This window comes from Argopecten irradians, chromosome 3 (genome assembly GCF_041381155.1).
Source record: "Argopecten irradians isolate NY chromosome 3, Ai_NY, whole genome shotgun sequence".
NCBI classification, from domain to species: domain Eukaryota; kingdom Metazoa; phylum Mollusca; class Bivalvia; order Pectinida; family Pectinidae; genus Argopecten; species Argopecten irradians.
In genome coordinates, this window is record NC_091136.1 from 47,413,287 (window position 1) to 47,433,782 (window position 20,496).

Sequence of the window (20,496 nt, forward strand, 5' to 3'; positions counted from 1 at the left end):
CATCAACATTGTGGTTATGTCTAAGTGATATCATGTTCATCATTCATCAACATTGTGGTTATGTCTAAGTGATATCATGTTCATCATTCATCAACATTGTGGTTATGTCTAAGTGATATCATGTTCATCATTCATCAACATGTGGTATGTCTAAGTGATATCATGTTCATCATTCATCAACATTGTGGTCATGTCTAAGTGATATCATGTTCATCATTCATCAACATTGTGGTCATGTCTAAGTGATATCATGTTCATCATTCATCAACATTGTGGTTATGTCTAAGTGATATCATGTTCATCATTCATCAACAGTGTGAGGCCAACAGAGACTGGGCCTATGGACAGACAATGTCATGTGCTGTGTGATGTACTATGTACATATGGGGTAAATCAGACAGACTGGGACTATGTATGAACTATAGGTAGGGCAACGCTACAGTTAAACCATAATAAAACTCCTAATCCATACAGACAACAATCCATCAATTCCTGATCGTTATTTATGAATGACCTTTTTATGGTAAATTGTTCATTGCTACTAAACATTTGATTCAATTTACAGCCACATTTGGTCAGTTGTTGGGGTTTGTCAGTGCCTCTATCTAATGCTGTCCATCTCACTGCCCATATATACCCAAGCCTGTGGTCTACCTACAATAATCTCATCATAAAATACCCATTCATTCCCACTCACTAATGTGCTGCCACCATCGATATCCAAACTCCTGAATCAGGGATTGGTATAGATATCTTCCTATTGTCATTAATTGTCCTATTATCCAAATACGTGATATCAATTTTTCTCCAACATTTGTTAACTCCTGGTACCAAGATATAGCCTTATAACAGTTGGAGTAGTTTTCGTGAAGAGTAACCTACTGATAGCCCCATACAGTAACATAGTAACTGATATTTCCCTTGATCATAATGTCATCCATTAACATAGGAATTAACCTTATTTCATATATTATGAAAATAGTTTTAAAATTGACCTTTGCTCCTTTTGACCTTCACTCCTTTTTGTCACCAAAGGAAGATACAATATATGACCTTTGCTCCTTTTGACTTTCACCCCTTAATTTGTCACCATAGGAAGATAAGACATATGACCTTTGTTCTTTTTGACCTTCACCCTTTCTTGTCACCACAGACAGATATGGTACATGACTTTTGATCCATTTGATTTTACCAACAATCTGCTGAAAAATTGAAAATATGTAATAAGTTGAAAAAAATATATGAATAGAGTGACCATGCAAGTACCTTAGAGCAACTGGGTGATGCAACGCTGTCTGTTTACTGGAGGAAAATGAGCACATAGAAAATCAATTTGACATTGATCAGTAATACAACATTCAGACTAAATGAACCAATGCTCCAAGAAAATCTCTACCACAACAGAAATGCATTGAAATGGAAAATTATACCCTTTGACGCACATGCATGCACATTGGAGGCTATATGATATGCACTGATTTGATAGAGTCTGCTAGCTAGACAGATATTCATGCCTGACAGAGTGTGATACATAAAACAGCCAGAGACAGTGGCCAGACTTGTTGTTGTCATCAGGTGCAAGGTTAACTAAACATCTTGTTTTCTGTTAACCTATATCATGTGTAAAACTTACAGGCCTGGCTAGGTTGTTCAACCTGCGTGTCACAGCTTAGACTCTATCTTCTATCAGCATGTTTTGGGTATTCTATCCTTTTCTGACAATTATACTCATTTTCTTGTTCTTTATCAATAAGAATTATAAACAGAACTAAAGGTGGTACCTATCTGGTGTCCGTGATGCCTTGAATACACTATTGGCGACTATGACAACCGTGCAGAGAAAACTTTTAATGAAACAATACAACTATGGAAACTCGCAATTTGTTACAAAGATTGAGAATATGTCAATACTTGAAGGACATTCACACCAAAAATGTTACAGAAAGATGTGATTGGTCTAAAAGTTTAAAGGTGGTGTATTGACCTTTATATCGCCCAGGTGACCAACATTGTCTGTTGTCATTGAGTAATTCTATGTAAGCTGGCCTAACAAATCACAAAATTGACTTCTGGTACAAACACTTTTAAGTCCTTGACAATGCTTTGATGATTACCACAGGTCAATTTTGATAAAGACATTTCTCACTCATCTAAGACTTTGATAAGCTACTTGTTTAATTAATGGTCTACTATAGAAAGCCTGGTGGTGCCCCTGAACCTTCACCGGCCAGAGCAGCTGATACAATGTCTCAGATTGAATGGTTCAGTTGCGGATTAAATTAACCAACCTTATTCAATAAACAATATTACCAGAAATTCGGCGATTTACTCATCCAGCAGTGATTCAAGACAAGGGCGAACAGTCCAACTCAATACTACCCAATCCCTGAGACTTACCATATACGTAATGGAAACAACACTATTCTAATATGCATGGCTGGTCTTAACTCTGGGTCTATGTGATAATATGCTAAGCCCTTTGGCTCTTTCTGTCAATGAGAGATATAATCCAGCACATTGTATGATTACGTAGGAATAGATTTTCGTATTATTACCATGGAATAGATTTTGTCTGAGGACGGGCATTTCATTAACTTGACCAAATAGGACAAATTCATCATGGTCAGCTGCAGCCTAGGTCTAACCAGGCATCTTATCTCAGATATACTATAGGATAGTCGCTTATATATGGTGATTGTTAGCATCACTTTTGTTTTATCGTGCTTGTAATGACACCCGACATGATGGCTATATGGTGGCTGAGTTGCACTTGATTGAGCTGATAACCAGAGTACAACAGAAGTGTCAATGCTTCTCATCATAACCAATTCCTCTTTTCTCCTCATAGAGTGATTTTGATATGAATGTCCCTATAGGCCTTAGTCCTCTGGCCAGTATGTTTTAGTATTTTCGTTTCTTGTAATCAAAATAATTTCTAATGGTCTAACAACCCATTAATTCCAGGCTTCCTTCTCTTGTACCTAGCATACTTTATGATTCCTATTTCTGGTTTTTTGTAATGTATTCCCATTTCTTAAAGTCTATCATGATTCCAATTTTTGTCGTCTTTAAATTGATTCCCATTTCTGGTTGTCTATACCCTGCCTTAGCAACCATATCTCTGTATAAAAACAACCTGCTTCATAGGACAACTTTCTTAAGGTTCAAAATGGTCAATTTCAACACAAATTGACCCGAGTATAAAGATCACTTGGCTACAAAGACTTTCATCCTTTAATTGGGTGGTTTTCATAAACAGCTTGACTCTACATCCTGGTTTTTATTTCTATTAACCATCGTATTTCTGATTAATCCAATTCCATTTATTCTATGGCTCTTTCTACCCACATCACATGTTCTCTATTTCCATGTACATTGCAGCATTTCTTGGTGCCACACTTAGTATTTTTGTGTTTAATCTTTTCAATTAGATATTCTCCCACATGTTTCCGGTTACCAATGTTTCTTTTGCTATTTTTGTATCTGAATCATTGAAAAGCATGACACCATTAAAAAACCCCGGTACATTTGCACTAGAAACTAAACATCTATCCCCTATAACAATAAACATGTCCCAGATCATTTGACCTAACAAACACTATTTAGGCCACAACAGCATCCTCCCCACGGACAGCCATCACTGAAGCTCTACAACCATACCCCACAGTTTGTTCACCTGAACAATGACACACCTGGATGGCTGAGCCAACACAAAGGAGGAAGATGATTTTGTGTGTATGATAACATCACTCATTGACAAGTAATTAACTAATAGATATCGGTCAATAGGGAGGAGGATGGAGGCCATCTTTAAAGTACAAATACTCATGATTTATGATTAATCATCCATGAAATATGGCCCAGCATGTATCCATTATGTATGATTTAACTAATTAAAATGTTTATCGTTTCATCAAATTGACAAATGAGTTAATTGATACAGACAAAATGATATGATAATGAAAGTTATCAAGATTTGGAGTAAAATGAAATGTTCTCTATGTTGATTTGCATTACTAGCTCAAAGGCAGAACTATGAAATGATTCATATTGTTTTTTTCTGTTGAATTAATTGGTAGGTGAGATTTCCAATAAAGCATTGTTACCAGAGCTTAGGTGAGATTTCCAATAAAGAATTGTTACCAAAGCTTGGTCCATATTTGAAAGCTACCTGAGCAGGCTCTGAGGACCTTTGTTTGATCAGTTGCATTGCTTTTGGAACTCTCTTCTCAAAAGATATTGAGAGTGAAAGAGAAAATACAAATACGCATAAGCTAAATTGTGTTGATATAGACAATTTGGGACCCAAAGCAAGTTGATCGTTTTGTAAAGATAGTTGCATAATGGCTGATGAGAAATTGTTAACACAAGGCCATTGAGAAGCAACTCAAATTGATTTAGTAATACAAATGTGACAAGAGATTTTTCTTGAGCACACGTACATGACAAATCTCAGGTCAGACTGTTGGTACGCTGAATCTATCAACAAATAGGCCACATAACTGTGATATAACCTTGTACTGGAGCATCTTGAAAGAGATACAACATAGTCTGAAGTAGTCGGAATCTTCCCAGAGGGAGAACAACTCTAATTCCAGTCTTAATTTGAATTGTCAGGACATCTTGATATTGTCACCAAACTCCATTTTATGTTCTTCATATATTCTTACTGAATCTTTCAAACATTTTATTCCTTTACTCTGTACTGAGCCAATCACCTAATTTGAAGATTCAAATAATAAACTGTTTATTTTCTCTAGTTTATTCAACAGCTATTTTAGAATTAATATCATAGCTATGCGTTTCACTGCCCAGAGTACACATGCCTATCATTTATACTGTACGCCAATCTATGTAATCACCCCACAATATGATGTTTGTATTGCTGAGAGCAATCATACAATTAAGTTTCGAAATGAAGTTAAAATGCACATTTGGAAATTGTCCTCATACAATTCCAAGGAGATGAGATATAAAAATGGAAGAACGAATGTAATTAAAGAAAACATGATTAAATAGTTTCAAAGTGATTGTGAATGAAACCCTCCTTGTGGCATCAATTAATCTAATAGCAGGTCTCTCCATGGCCACACCTTAAGTCTGAAATCACATCTCCCCTGAATTAAAAATCAGACAGATCAAATTGGCCAATCTAACATGCTAGGACCTTAGAGAAAATGAAAAGAGAATGGTGTTTAAGTCCTAATATAGACTAAACATATTCCAATACGACGGTTTTAAAGAAAATAAAGAGGGTGGTATTCCAGCGCTAATATGGACTTAACATATTCCAATACAACGGTTTTAAAGAAAATGAAAAGAGGTTGGTATTCCAGCCCTAATATAGATTTAACATATTCTAATACAACGGTTTTAAAGAAAATGAAAAGAGGGTGGTATTCCAGCCCTAATATAGACTTAACATATTCCAATACAACGGTTTTAAAGAAAATGAAAAGAGGGTGGTATTCCAGCCCTAACATAGACTTAACATATTCCAATACAACGGTTCTAAAGAAAATATAGAGGGTGGTATTCCAGCCCTAACATAGATTTAACATATTCCAATACAACGGTTCTAAAGAAAATATAGAGGGTGGTATTCCAGCCCTAACATAGACTTAACATATTCCAATACAACGGTTTTAAAAAAAATGAAAAGAGGGTGGTATTCCAGCCCTAATATAGACTTAACATATTCCAATACAACGGTTTTAAAGAAAATGAAAAGAGGGTGGTATTCCAGCCCTAACATAGGATTTAACATATTCCAATACAACGGTTCTAAAGAAAATATAGAGGGTGGTATTCCAGCCCTAACATAGACTTAACATATTCCAATACAACGGTTCTAAAGAAAATATAGAGGGTGGTATTCCAGCCCTAATATAGATTTAACATATTCCAATACAACGGTTCTAAAGAAAATGAAAAGAGGGTGGTATTCCAGCCCTAACATAGACTTAACATATTCCAATACAACGGTTCTAAAGAAAATATAGAGGGTGGTATTCCAGCCCTAACATAGACTTAACATATTCCAATACAACGGTTCTAAAGAAAATATAGAGGGTGGTATTCCAGCCCTAATATAGACTTAACATATTCCAATACAACGGTTTTAAAGAAAATAAAGAGGGTGGTATTCCAGCCCTAATATAGACTTAACATATTCCAATACAACGGTTTTAAAAAAAATAAAGAGGGTGGTATTCCAGCCCTAATATAGACTTAACATATTCCAATACAACAGTTTTAAAGAAAATAAAGAGGGTAGTATTCCAGCCCTAATATAGATTTAACATATTCCAATACAACGGTTTTAAAGAAAATGAAAAAAAGGTGTTATTCCAGCCCTATTATAGACTAAACATATTCCAATACAACTGATGAATCTATCAACACCCACACTTGAGCACAAACAGCAACTATACCCCGAGTAACAGAATCAGCATCACAGCTCTTTTTTTTTGAGTCGCCATAATTTCTAATCTACAAGATTTTGAACAGAAAGCTACTTGGATAGGTATGTCTGGACTAATCTCATGAAAGAATTCAATTACTTTATTTACAATTTTGTGAATGACCATGCAAAAAGGAGTAAAATAAGAAAAGGTTTACACCACATTTGTTTTACTTGACCCAGAAGACAGGTACAACTTTCATCATACTCCTAACAACCATCCTTGTCGTATCTGGGCAGAAGATGTATTCATCATGCATCTGTACAAATGGTCCATGCACTACATTTTCTACAACACTGGGGTTTCCAGGCTTTCAAAAAAACAGACCCTGATATGTCCTTGGCTATCTATGAGCAACTTCTGGAGATTGTAATGTCACAAAATATTCCATCAAAATATGACGCCACAATCACCGGAAGGTTGAACTTATCAATGGTAAAGTGTACTTTACAAATGTTGTTTTGGTAACTAAAATGTCACTGAGAATGTTTTCTTTGCAGACCTGAAAGTAAAATCTTCTATGCCAAGAATCTGATAACAAACCTTATCAATATTCTCCATCTTGCAGAATTGGCAATGTAGACGAAAATAGTAGAAATATTGGTGAATGGATTAGTATCTAGAAAATCCAATATAGAGTGGGTCACTGTGACAAGTAAACATATACACAGCATCCATCACCTAGAGACCAGTCGGTGACTAGGGCCACAAGGATCCACATACAGATAGGATAACACTTGATTGATGCTCCATTGGTACACTGCATACAACTCCAACACTCTATCACAAAATGCCAAATATGTAAATATTCCCTAATTACCCCGGGTATACAGGTTCTACTGAAAACATCAATTTTCCTAAACCACTGCCTATTTCTTAGCAAGTATGTCTAATTATTTTATGTGAAATGCTTTCTTTGAAATGTTGTGCATAATAGCTTCTATGATTAACACTGGTACACCATGCATTGCTCTCACTGCGGTCCAATATCATTGACAAGGTTTAATGCTAAGTGTGAAATCTTTAATAATCATTGGGAAATTTCGAATTTAAAATATCCCAAACAAATGCTTTGAATCAAATGGTTCATAAAAAATGTAATGAAATTAACATGCATTTCAGTTGATCATAAAGGTTATCAACATATACCAATTTTTATGGTTTATTCACAAAATCAGGAAAAGGAACAAATCAAGCTCTCAACTTAAGCTGGAAGAATTTTAAATTAAAAGAAATTAAATATCTACAGACATCTTTGGAAAAATTAGTCGGTATACATTGATGAGATAGTTAATACATACACCTATGGAAACAGATTTTATAACAAACGCAAGTAAGGTAATTGAAATACATGTATCTGGTAGATTGCTTGCCAGGTGTTTCATATGTAATTGTAATTACATCAGGTGTTCTAACATATATTAAGCTATTCTATCAGGTGTATATTAAGTATTTTAGTGATAAAGAAATGAGGAAGTTATTCCACATTCTAACCATAATATCACCCATAATGTTTACCAGTCATGAAAATTCAGAACGCCAAATCAGTTCAATATTTGCAGATACATATCTGGGAAATAAAATATGTGATAATCTATGTAAACTATCCTTTAACAGAAAACTTATATCAACCAATCAAGCAGATCGTGGCTGTGGATATACTATAATACAATATTTAACACCTGAAATCATGGCATAAAAATATGCCCTGCATGTGATGGATACAAGTAATAGACTATTCTCTGTTATCTGACGTAAAACTTCAGATTAAAATGTTAAGACCCCACAGCAGTAGTGTGTTCTTGTCCATTTCAGCATACAAATTGGCACTGATAAACAAGGAAACAGTCATGTAAATAGAGGCTAAACTATAGACCTTAGTTCCTTCGCAATGAAAAGGCAAGCCTGAGCAAGAGACATGCATCTACTCTTATTAGACACTAGGTTTATGCAAGTAACCTTCAAGTTTAGTCTTATAATCCTAAACAGTCCATTAGTTTTTGCTTCCAAGAAATTATTGTAAAATTTGGGACTTTGTTGTGTTTTGACCTTTAGGTTCATGTCACAGTGACCCAACACCTGTGCAATGTACATCAGTATTAAGCCATGCAAAAATCTTACAAATTCATCGTTATATTTTACTGGTTCAGATGATAAGGCCTGGGAAACAAATTACTATGACATTTGCACCTAATTGACCTTTGAATATGAGGTAAAGGACACATTAACTGAACCAGTAGTGTACTGCTTGTGATCAGCTCTAGGCCATAGACGTAAAATTCATAAACACATGTTCAATGATTCAGAAGTTATCTCCAAGACTAAAACTGTTCAGAAGGAGAAGCAGAAAAATGGCATTAGAAACAGCTCCAGTACAAATACAACCTGTCTCACTTTATTTGAATGAGAAACATAACACATAATTCTAGGTCTTGGACCATAAAGGAAATAGCGATAAGAACTAGATCAAAATTCGAAACAGAACAAAGGAATCAGAATTATAGATCCTGCCACTAATAAGGGAAATGTCAAGTAGCACTAGAGTAGGGTAGGGTTTAGTATAGAGAGATTTTAGCTTTAGTTTAGTCCACTATCTGTTGAGGTGTAAGCCTAGGCTTTATGTTCTGATGATAGGCGGAGGACATTGACCTGCGACGGGACACAGACAGGACATTGGAATGTGTCCATGCACATTTCCATATTTGCTGTTCCAGCAACAAGTAGTTTCTCAGTCAATAACATTAATATTCAGGCTAAATCTTATCAAGTGAGTAGTTTATTACAACTTCATCTGTGAGGGCTTCGTTATTAAATCCTAGGAAGTATCTCACTGGGTCACTGTGATAGGAATCTTTCGTCTCTTGATACAAAAGATATCCTTAAATACACTCCTTGTGGTAGAGATAGCATAGCTTTCACATATATATGTTAAATCAATCTGGTTTCTTAGGTGCTTCACATAAGAATCTTAGAAAATCAATTAATGTACAGTTTGTCTATCCCCAAAGTCAATAGTCAGTCCCAGACTTTATACTACATCTGGTGATGATCGGCACACATCCACATGATAGAGGCAGTACACAGCACAGGTGTATCAACACTAATACCCATCAGGTGTATCAACACTAATACCCATCAGGTGTATCAACACTAATACCAATCAGGTGTATCAACACTAATACCAAACAGGTGTATCAACACTAATACCAATCAGGTGTATCAACACTAATACCAATCAGGTGTATCAACACTAATACCAATCAGGTGTATCAACACTAATACCAATCAGGTGTATCAACACTAATACCAATCAGGTGTATCAACACTAATACCAATCAGGTGTATCAACACTAATACCCATCAGGTGTATCAACACCAATACAAATCAGGTGTATCAACACCAATACAAATCAGGTGTATCAACACCAATACAAATCAGGTGTATCAACACCAATACAAATCAGGTGTATCAACACTAATGCCAAACAGGTGTATCAATGCTAATACCAATCAGGTGTATCAACTCAAATGCCAATCAGGTGTATCAACACTAATACCAATCAGGTGTATCAACTCAAATGCCAATCAGGTGTATCAACACTAATACCAATCAGGTGTATCAACACTATTATTAATTAACTATCTATGTTATTACACTAGTATGGATTTTCCGGCCGAGCTGTATTTGGCCAAACTCGGCCAATATTGAAAAAAAAACTGACGCAACTCGTCTAATATGATATTGGCCGACTTTTTCTCGTATTGGCCGACTTTGAACTCGGCTAATATTGAAAAACACGCCAAATCGAACGCGCCTCGTCATTTGGAAGTTCTCGGTGTTATTAAGTTATTTGACCTAGCATCTAGAGGGTTTACAAGATCCAAACACTCATGCAGTGCAACAAATGAACTTCCATTTGCATTGTTCAGTAATGCGACAATAACTGGAGGTTCTGTTACTATAAATATTTGTCCACCAGAAAAAAAAATCCGATTTACTGCAGAGTCACAATCCGAATCTCATTCACAGTACTAAAACAAATACTTAGTGAAAATAAGTAAAATGTAACATTTTATCAATGCATTTTATCAATTTAATTAAATAAAGTTGTTTACAACTTTGCATTTTGTTTTGGTTTTTAATCTAGTATTTTGCAGAGTCATTCAAATCATTCATTGTCAGTTAATTAATAAAAGTGTCATAAATCAGCTGTTATGATATTGGCCCAGTTATTATTAGGCCTTGTCTGTCACATTGGCCCTCGGCCTTCGGCCTCGGTCCAATATCACAGACCTCGGCCTAATAACTGGACCAATATCATAACAGCTGATTAATAACACTATAATACCAATTAGGTGTATCAACACTAATACCAATCAGGTGTATCAACACTAATACCAATCAGGTGTATCAACACTAATACCAATCAGGTGTATCAACACTAATACCCGTCAGGTGAATCAAAACCAATACAAATCAGGTGTATCAACACCAATACAAATCAGGTGTATCAACACTAATACCAATCAGGTGTATCAACACTAATACCAATCAGGTGTATCAACACCAATACAAATCAAGTGTATCAACACTAATACCAATCAGGTGTATCAATGCAATACCAATCAGGTGTATCAAACAAATGCCAATCAGGTGTATCAACACTAATACCAATCAGGTGTATCAATCAACACTAATAACAATCAGGTGTATCAACACTAATACCAATCAGGTGTATCAACACTAATACCAATCAGGTGTATCAACACTAATACCAATCAGGTGTATCAACACTAATACCAATCAGGTGTATCAACACTAATACCAATCAGGTGTATCAACACTAATACCAATCAGGTGTATCAACACTAATACCAATCAGGTGTATCAACACTAATACCAATCAGGTGTATCAACACTAATACCAATCAGGTGTATCAACACTAATACCAATCAGGTGTATCAACACTAATACCAATCAGGTGTATCAACACTAATACCAATCAGGTGTATCAACCTAAACCAATCAGGTGTATCAACCCTAATACCAATCAGGTGTATCAACCTAATACCAATCAGGTGTATCAACACTAATACCAATCAGGTGTATCAACACTAATACCAATCAGGTGTATCAACACTAATACCATCGGTGTTCAACACTAATACCAATCAGGTGTATCAACACTAATACCAATCAGGTATATCAACACTAATACCCATCAGGTGTATCAACACCAATACAAATCAGGTGTATCAACACCAATACAAATCAGGTGTATCAACACCAATACAAATCAGGTGTATCAACACTAATACCAATCAGGTGTATCAACCCAAATACCAATCAGGTGTATCAACACTAATACCAATCAGGTGTATCAACACTAATACCAATCAGGTGTATCAACACTAATACCAATCAGGTGTATCAACACTAATACCAATCAGGTGTATCAACACTAATACCAATCAGGTGTATCAACACTAATACCAATCAGGTGTATCAACACTAATACCAATCAGGTGTATCAACACTAATATCAATCAGGTGTATCAACACTAATACCAATCAGGTGTATCAACACTAATACCAATCAGGTGTATCAACACTAATACCAATCAGGTGTATCAACACTAATATCAATCAGGTGTATCAACACTAATACCAATCAGGTGTATCAACACTAATACCAATCAGGTGTATCAACACTAATATCAATCAGGTGTATCAACACTAATACAATCAGGTGTATCAACACTAATACCAATCAGGTGTATCAACACTAATACCAATCAGGTGTATCAACACTAATACCAATCAGGTGTATCAACACTAATACCAATCAGTGTATCAACACTAATACCAATCAGGTGTATCAACACTAATACCAATCAGGTGTATCAAACTAATACAATCAGTGTATCAACACCAATCAGGTGTGTATCAACACTAATACCAATCAGGTGTATCAACACTAATACCAATCAGGTGTATCAACACTAATACCAATCAGGTGTATCAACACTAATACCAATCAGGTGTATCAACACTAATACCAATCAGGTGTATCAACACTAATACCAATCAGGTGTATCAACACTAATACCAATCAGGTGTATCAACACAAATACCAATCAGGTGTATCAACACTAATACCAATCAGGTGTATCAACACTAATACCAATCAGGTGTATCAACACAGATAGATCAACACTAATACCAATCAGGTGTATCAACACTAATACCAATCAGGTGTATCAACACTAATACCAATCAGGTGTATCAACACTAATACCAATCAGGTGTATCAACACTAATACCAATCAGGTGTATCAACACTAATACCAATCAGGTGTATCAACACTAATACCAATCAGGTGTATCAACACTAATACCAATCAGGTGTATCAACACTAATACCAATCAGGTGTATCAACACTAATACCAATCAGGTGTATCAACACTAATACCAATCAGGTGTATCAACACTAATACCAATCAGGTGTATCAACACAAATACCAATCAGGTGTATCAACACTAATACCAATCAGGTGTATCAACCCTAATACCAATCAGGTGTATCAACACTAATACCAATCAGGTGTATCAACACTAATACCAATCAGGTGTATCAACACTAATACCAATCAGGTGTATCAACACTAAATACCAATCAGGTGTATCAACACTAATACCAATCAGGTGTATCAACACTAATACCAATCAGGTGTATCAACACTAATACCAATCAGGTGTATCAACACTAATACCAATCAGGTGTATCAACCCTAATACCAATCAGGTGTATCAACACTAATACCAATCAGGTGTATCAACACTAATACCAATCAGGTGTATCAACACTAATACCAATCAGGTGTATCAACACTAATACCAATCAGGTGTATCAACACTAATACCAATCAGGTGTATCAACACTAATACCAATCAGGTGTATCAACACTAATACCAATCAGGTGTATCAACACTAATACCAATCAGGTGTATCAACACTAATACCAATCAGGTGTATCAACACTAATACCAATCAGGTGTATCAACACTAATACCAATCAGGTGTATCAACACTAATACCAATCAGGTGTATCAACACTAATACCAATCAGGTGTATCAACACTAATACCAATCAGGTGTATCAACACTAATACCAATCAGGTGTATCAACACTAATACCAATCAGGTGTATCAACACTAATACCAATCAGGTGTATCAACACTAATACCAATCAGGTGTATCAACACTAATACCAATCAGGTGTATCAACACTAATACCAATCAGGTGTATCAACACACTAATACCAATCAGGTGTATCTAATACCAACAGGTATCAAATACCAATCAGGTGTATCAACACTAATACCAATCAGGTGTATCAACACTAATACCAATCAGGTGTATCAACACTAATACCAATCAGGTGTATCAACACTAATACCAATCAGGTGTATCAACACTAATACCAATCAGGTGTATCAACACTAATACCAATCAGGTGTATCAACACTAATACCAATCAGGTGTATCAACACTAATACCAATCAGGTGTATCAACACTAATACCAATCAGGTGTATCAACACTAATACCAATCAGGTGTATCAACACTAATACCAATCAGGTGTATCAACCCCAATACCAATCAGGTGTATCAACACTAATACCAATCAGGTGTATCAACACTAATACCAATCAGGTGTATCAACACTAATACCAATCAGGTGTATCAACACAATACCAATCAGGTGTATCAACATAATACCAATCAGTGTATCAACACCAATACCAATCAGGTGTATCAACCCTAATACCAATCAGGTGTATCAACACTAATACCAATCAGGTGTATCAACACTAATACCAATCAGGTGTATCAACACTAATACCAATCAGGTGTATCAACACTAATACCAATCAGGTGTATCAACACTAATACCAATCAGGTGTATCAACACTAATACCAATCAGGTGTATCAACACTAATACCAATCAGGTGTATCAACCCTAATACCAATCAGGTGTATCAACACTAATACCAATCAGGTGTATCAACACTAATACCAATCAGGTGTATCAACCCTAATATAAATCAGGTGTATCAACACTAATACCAATCAGGTGTATCAACACTAATACCAATCAGGTGTATCAACCCTAATACCAATCAGGTGTATCAACACTAATACCAATCAGGTGTATCAACCCTAATACCAATCAGGTGTATCAACACTAATACCAATCAGGTGTATCAACCCTAATACCAATCAGGTGTATCAACACTAATACCAATCAGGTGTATCAACACTAATACCAATCAGGTGTATCAACCCTAATACCAATCAGGTGTATCAACACTAATACCAAACAGGTGTATCAATACTAATACCAATCAGGTGTATCAACCCTAATACCAATCAGGTGTATCAACCTTAATACAAACCACAGACCCAAATTAACCTGTGTATGCTGAGAGATGTTTTCTTTACTTGTTTTGTTAACCACAATTAACTACTATTGAAGTTCTGATTTCACAACTTCATTGACATAGCAGTCTACACAGGAATGTGCTTTTATAACAAACTCTTTACTTTTACAAGTCTTGTTTGTTGTTAACAAGCATGAAGCGTATTGATGATAATGACAATTCTCCTACTTCCCAAAACTAATCTATTCATCAAAGCAGCTATCCTTAACAACAAGAGGCTTCCCTCTCAAGCTGTAGTCATTTTTTTATTTTTAATTTTCCCTGACTTGATTTTATGGTTCTCCTTACCTTTTTTCTATCATATTTCGGAATGTGTACTTCTATATTACTTGTGACGACATCACCATCCAGCATCAACACCCCCTCCCCCAATATTCCTTGAGGATAATTGTATTTGAGATCAGCTACATTATATCATCCTTCTTTAAAACAGATGCGATGCTTTATCAACAGGAAGACAGGTAACAAACTGTAAACCAACAGTTTTTACTGCTACTAAATTAGTGATTTTAAGTTCAAAACAGGTTCACACAGATCAATTTTGTGCAATTAACATCGAGTGGCATTTCCTTTCAATATTAGAAAGGTAATGGTATTATACACAGTGACAAACATACGTGAAATTATTTTGATCGTAAAATTTGTGAAAGTAAATTTTTAAAGAAAGTTTGTTTGCAGTACACTATCCAATCATTAAGTTTCTGTCCCCTTATTTTTCATTAAGTCATTGCCCCTAATACTTTTCCCCTAATGCTAGACCCTAATTTGTCATTAAATCACTGTCCCCTAATAGTTGTCCCCTAATGCTAGACCCTAATTTGTCATTAAATCACTGTCCCCTAATAGTTGTCCTCAAATGCTAGACCCTAATTTGTCATTAAATCACTGTCCTGTAATAGTTGTCCTCAAATGCTAGACCCTAACTTGTTATAAATCTCTGTCCCCTCAGTAACATCATTGAGTCTTCATCGCTAAATCATCTTTAAACAGCCACTATTCTGCTCAGACTTAAACAATGATCATTCAGTGACAATTACACAGGGTTAGCCATCTGTATTCCATGTCCACTTTGGTATATCTGTCTCGCAGTCATCATTCCTATACTTTACTTCCTCTCAGACACATATGTTTTCATTATCCTCTGTTCTTATGGGATATTACATGATATACAAAATATCTACACTACCTAAGTGTTTATCATGATCACAATACTGCCTACTTAGACGTAAATTGGTGCCGTTCTGCTGAATACCATAAAATAGTCACTTGTCATTCAAACCAATGTAATTGAGACATGAATGATAATAATGGAAGTAAATAGAGCAGACATGTACTTATCAATGTTTTATTGTTAAAAGATAATCTGATTGAAATTACTGAAAGTCAAAATGATTTCAAATATTTTAGATAGTTGAGTCAATGTGGTTGATTTTGAGTTACCTGACAGTCTCACCCCCTTCCCTGGTACCTGACAGCTTCCCCTGTCTCCCTCCCTGGTACCCGACAGCTTCCCCTGCCCCCCTTCCCTGTACCCAACAGCTTTTCTTGCCCTCCTTTCCTGTACCCAACAGCTTCCCCTGCCTCTATTCCCTGTACCCAACAGCTTCCCCTGCCCCCCCCCCCCCCTTCCCTGGTACCCAACAGATTCCCCTGCCCCCCCCCCCTTCCCTGGTACACAACACTTTCCCCATGCCCCCTTTCCTGATACCTGACAGCTTCCCCTGCCCCCGCCTTCCCTGGTTCCTAAAAGCAGCTACCCCTGCCCCCCTTCATTGATACCGGACAGTTTCCCCTGCAACCCCCTCCCTTTTCTGGTATCCAACAGCTTCCCCTGCCCCCTTTCCTGGTATCCAACAGCTTCCCCTGCCCCCTTTCCTGGTACCCAACAGCTTCCCCTGCCCCCTTTCCTGGTACCCAACAGCTTCCCCTGCCCCCTTTCCTGGTACCCAACAGCTTCCCCTGCCCCCTTTCCTGGTATCCAACAGCTTCCCCTGCCCCCTTTCCTGGTATCCAACAGCTTCCCCTGCCCCCTTTCCTGGTACCCAACAGCTTCCCCTGCCCCCTTTCCTGGTACCCAACAGCTTCCCCTGCCCCCTTTCCTGGTACCCAACAGCTTCCCCTGCCCCCTTTCCTGGTACCCAACAGCTTCCCCTACCCCCTTTCCTGGTATCCAACAGCTTCCCCTGCCCCCTTTCCTGGTACCCAACAGCTTTCCCTGCCCCCTTTCCTGGTACCCAACAGCTTCCCCTGCCCCCTTTCCTGGTACCCAACAGCTTCCCCTGCCCCCTTTCCTGGTATCCAACAGCTTCCCCTGCCCCCTTTCCTGGTATCCAACAGCTTCCCCTGCCCCCTTTCCTGGTACCCAACAGCTTCCCCTGCCCCCTTTCCTGGTATCCAACAGCTTCCCCTACCCCCTTTCCTGGTATCCAACAGCTTCCCCTACCCCCTTTCCTGGTACCCAACAGCTTCCCCTGCCCCCCTTCTTGGTACCCAGTAAAGGGTAAGGTTGAGTGAGTGGTTTATATACACAGCCTCCACCCCAGTAACCTATGTAGAGAGATGTACCAGTGCCTGTGGACCAATCAGACCGACATCTCTACTACAGTGGCTGGGCCTTTGGCTGCCTCCTGATTGACACCAACATACATTGATCCTTTAACACACTATTGAATCTAACACCTGTCAACATTTACTTAATGGTAGTGTTGTTGTTGATACACACACGGATGTAAAAGTTTTAAATGTGGCAAAAAAACTTGTCTTTCAGCTAGGACAGGTGTGTGTACAGTGCTGTAAAAGTTGTGTGACTATTTGTCTTTACGGTCTCAGACTTCAAGAAAACTGCGGAGAAAAATACATCTCTAGTGACAGGTAAGTTATACAAGACCATCAATAACCATCAAAATAACCTGATATATTACACACCATTTCATTTCTTAGCTATGAGGATAGAAACATTAACAAGAGGCCCATGGGCTTTAACGGTCACCTGAGTTAGAATATATAATGAAATAAATCACGAAACAAATTAAAGACATATATACACTGTATGCTGGGCCTTGAAGTTGGTCAGTGATTATTAAATTTGACTTTTTAGACTATGAAGAGTATTTGCTTCCATCAAACCTGTGAACTTAGAGGTATTTTTTGAAATTTTAATCATTTTGACCCTGTTTGGTCCTGCCCCTCTGGTCCCCTAGGGGGTCATCGAGGACGGATATGGATGTTAAAATGCTATATCTTAGGCTAATAATTCTAATCAAGTTTGACTAATTTCCTATGAAAATTGGGCAAATAATGTTCACAAATATGTTTTTCCTATATAAACTAAAGTTAACTTGACCCCTCCCCAGGGGGTAACGTGAGACCCCAAGGACATATAATTAACAATTTTTATAAAACACCTTAAGACCTTTCCATCTATAATTATTTGATTCTACTATTTCCAGAATTTTAGAAGATTTTTGAAGTTTTAGCCTATTTGACCCTTTTTTAGCCCCGCCCCTCTGCCCCCAGGGGGTCGGTCGGCCAGGACCAATGTGAATATGATATTAAAATTCTATCTCAGGCTAATAATTCTAACCAAGTTTGACTCATTTCCTATGAAAATTGAGCAAAAAATGCTCATTAATGTGTTTTTCCTATATAAACTATAGTAAACTTGACCCCCTCCCCAAGGGGAAACATGAGACCCCAGGGTCATCAAATTTATAATTTTATAAAACAAACTTTAAGACCTTTTCATCTATAAAATGTATTTGATTCTACCATTTCTAGAATTTAAGAAGAATATTTTTGAAGTTTTAGCCTATTTGACATTTTTTGGCCCCGCCCCTCTGCCCCCAGGGAGTCGGCCTGGACCAATATGGATATGATGTTAAAATGCTATCTCAGGCTAATAATTCTAACCAAGTTTGAATCGTTTCCAATGAAAATTGAGCAAAAAATGCTCATAAATGTGTTTTCCTTATATAAACTATAGTAAACTTGACCCCCTCCCCAGGGCGAAACGTGAGACCCCAGGGTCTTATAATTCACAATTTTAGTAAAGGACCTTAAGACCTTTCTATTTATGAAAAGTATTTCATTCTACCATTTCCAAAATTTCAGAAGAAGATTTTTGAAGCTTTAGCCTATTTGACCCCTTTTGACCATGCCCCTAATAAGGCCCCTGGGGGTCAGTCATAGAAAATTTGTTAATAGGATTAAATGGCCATCTCATACTGATAATTCTGACAACATTTGACTCATTTCCTATTACAAATGATCAAATAATGCTCAAAAATGTGTTTTCCCAATATAAACTAGGGTAAAATTAACCCCCCTCCCCAGGGGAAAACCTGAGACCCCAGGTTCATATAATTCACAATTTTTGTAGAGAGCCTTGAGACCTTTCTATCTATGAAGAGTATTTGATTCTACCACATCTGTGAGTAGAGAAGAAGATTTTTAAAACTTTACTCAATTTTACCCCTTTTGGCCCCTCCCACAGCCCCCTGGGGGGTGGGGACCATATAATTCACAAATTTGATTGGCCTTATGCCTTAGAAGGTTTGCGCAAAATTTCATTGAAATTGCTTCAGCAGTTTTGGAGAAGAAGTCGAAAATGTAAAATGTTTACGGACATACGACGCACGACGGACGACGACGGACAAAAGGCAATTAGAATAGGTCACTTGAGGCTTCGTCTCAGGTGACCTAACAATTTACATGGTTCATATGCATTCAGCAGTAAATGTTAAAATATTGACTTAATTAATTGTCATAGCCAAAAAATCAAATGGTTTCTAAAATTTGCTATAATATATGTATAAAAAATAAAAACTGTTTATATTTTTGGAAGGCAAATATGGCAATTTTATTTCATTATTGCTTTTTTTTATAAAAAAATTAAACAAAAATTATGCGGTAGGCAAGTCATCATCTGAACATTTCACCAGTTATTACCATAGGCAAGTAAAAATCTTGGTACTTTGCCATTTGAAAGAAACTTACTGTGCTGATTTTGACCTAGGATTGATACCAGAATGGGAATTACCTTCATTGTTTCCATTTACAACAATGTAACAATATTCCGGTAATTATAACCTGATAGCATAGATCTTAGCACAGGAAAAGAAATATTTTTATGAGTTTTAAAATCACAATTAAATATTTGCCAATGAGATAATTAAATGAAAATGGAGGTCTTCCCTCCCATGATACTACCCGTATCATAATCCTAACTGCTTCCCATAATTCAAGGCATTTATGACTTCTGACATAGTTAAAATGGTTAAAAGGATGAAACTTCACCTTTTCTGACATTCTATGAATAATTTCTGGATAATAGCATCATCAATATCTGTAATTAGTGAAAACATAGGCCCGCTCTTTAAACCTACAAAGTGCTATCATGAATATTACATTCATTTTAGACTACCGACATGTGGCTGATTAACCAGGGTGATTGATATGTTCAGAGTTGGTCTGTCTAATTAACACATTAAAACTATCACTAGGAAATCAATTTCTTAGGTTA

The 20,496-nt window shown here is 36.8% G+C and overlaps 2 protein-coding genes across 6 annotated transcripts in view; one reads left to right on the forward strand and one right to left on the reverse strand.

The window, feature by feature from the left end:
- LOC138318841 (cleavage and polyadenylation specificity factor subunit 2-like) overlaps positions 1-20,496 on the reverse strand; it is a 199,422-nt gene that overhangs the window by 130,004 nt on the left and 48,922 nt on the right. The window lies entirely within an intron of this gene.
- LOC138318844 (neuropeptide Y receptor type 2-like) overlaps positions 1-20,496 on the forward strand; it is an 82,889-nt gene that overhangs the window by 28,199 nt on the left and 34,194 nt on the right. For 3 of the 5 annotated variants that reach the window (XM_069261593.1, XM_069261587.1, XM_069261592.1), the window contains exon 1: positions 17,573-17,846. The exons of the other annotated variants lie outside the window; for them this stretch is intronic. The gene's annotated coding sequence lies outside the window, so the exon portion shown is untranslated. Of the gene's footprint in view, positions 1-17,572; positions 17,847-20,496 lie in introns of those variants that run through there. 5 annotated transcript variants of the gene reach the window in all.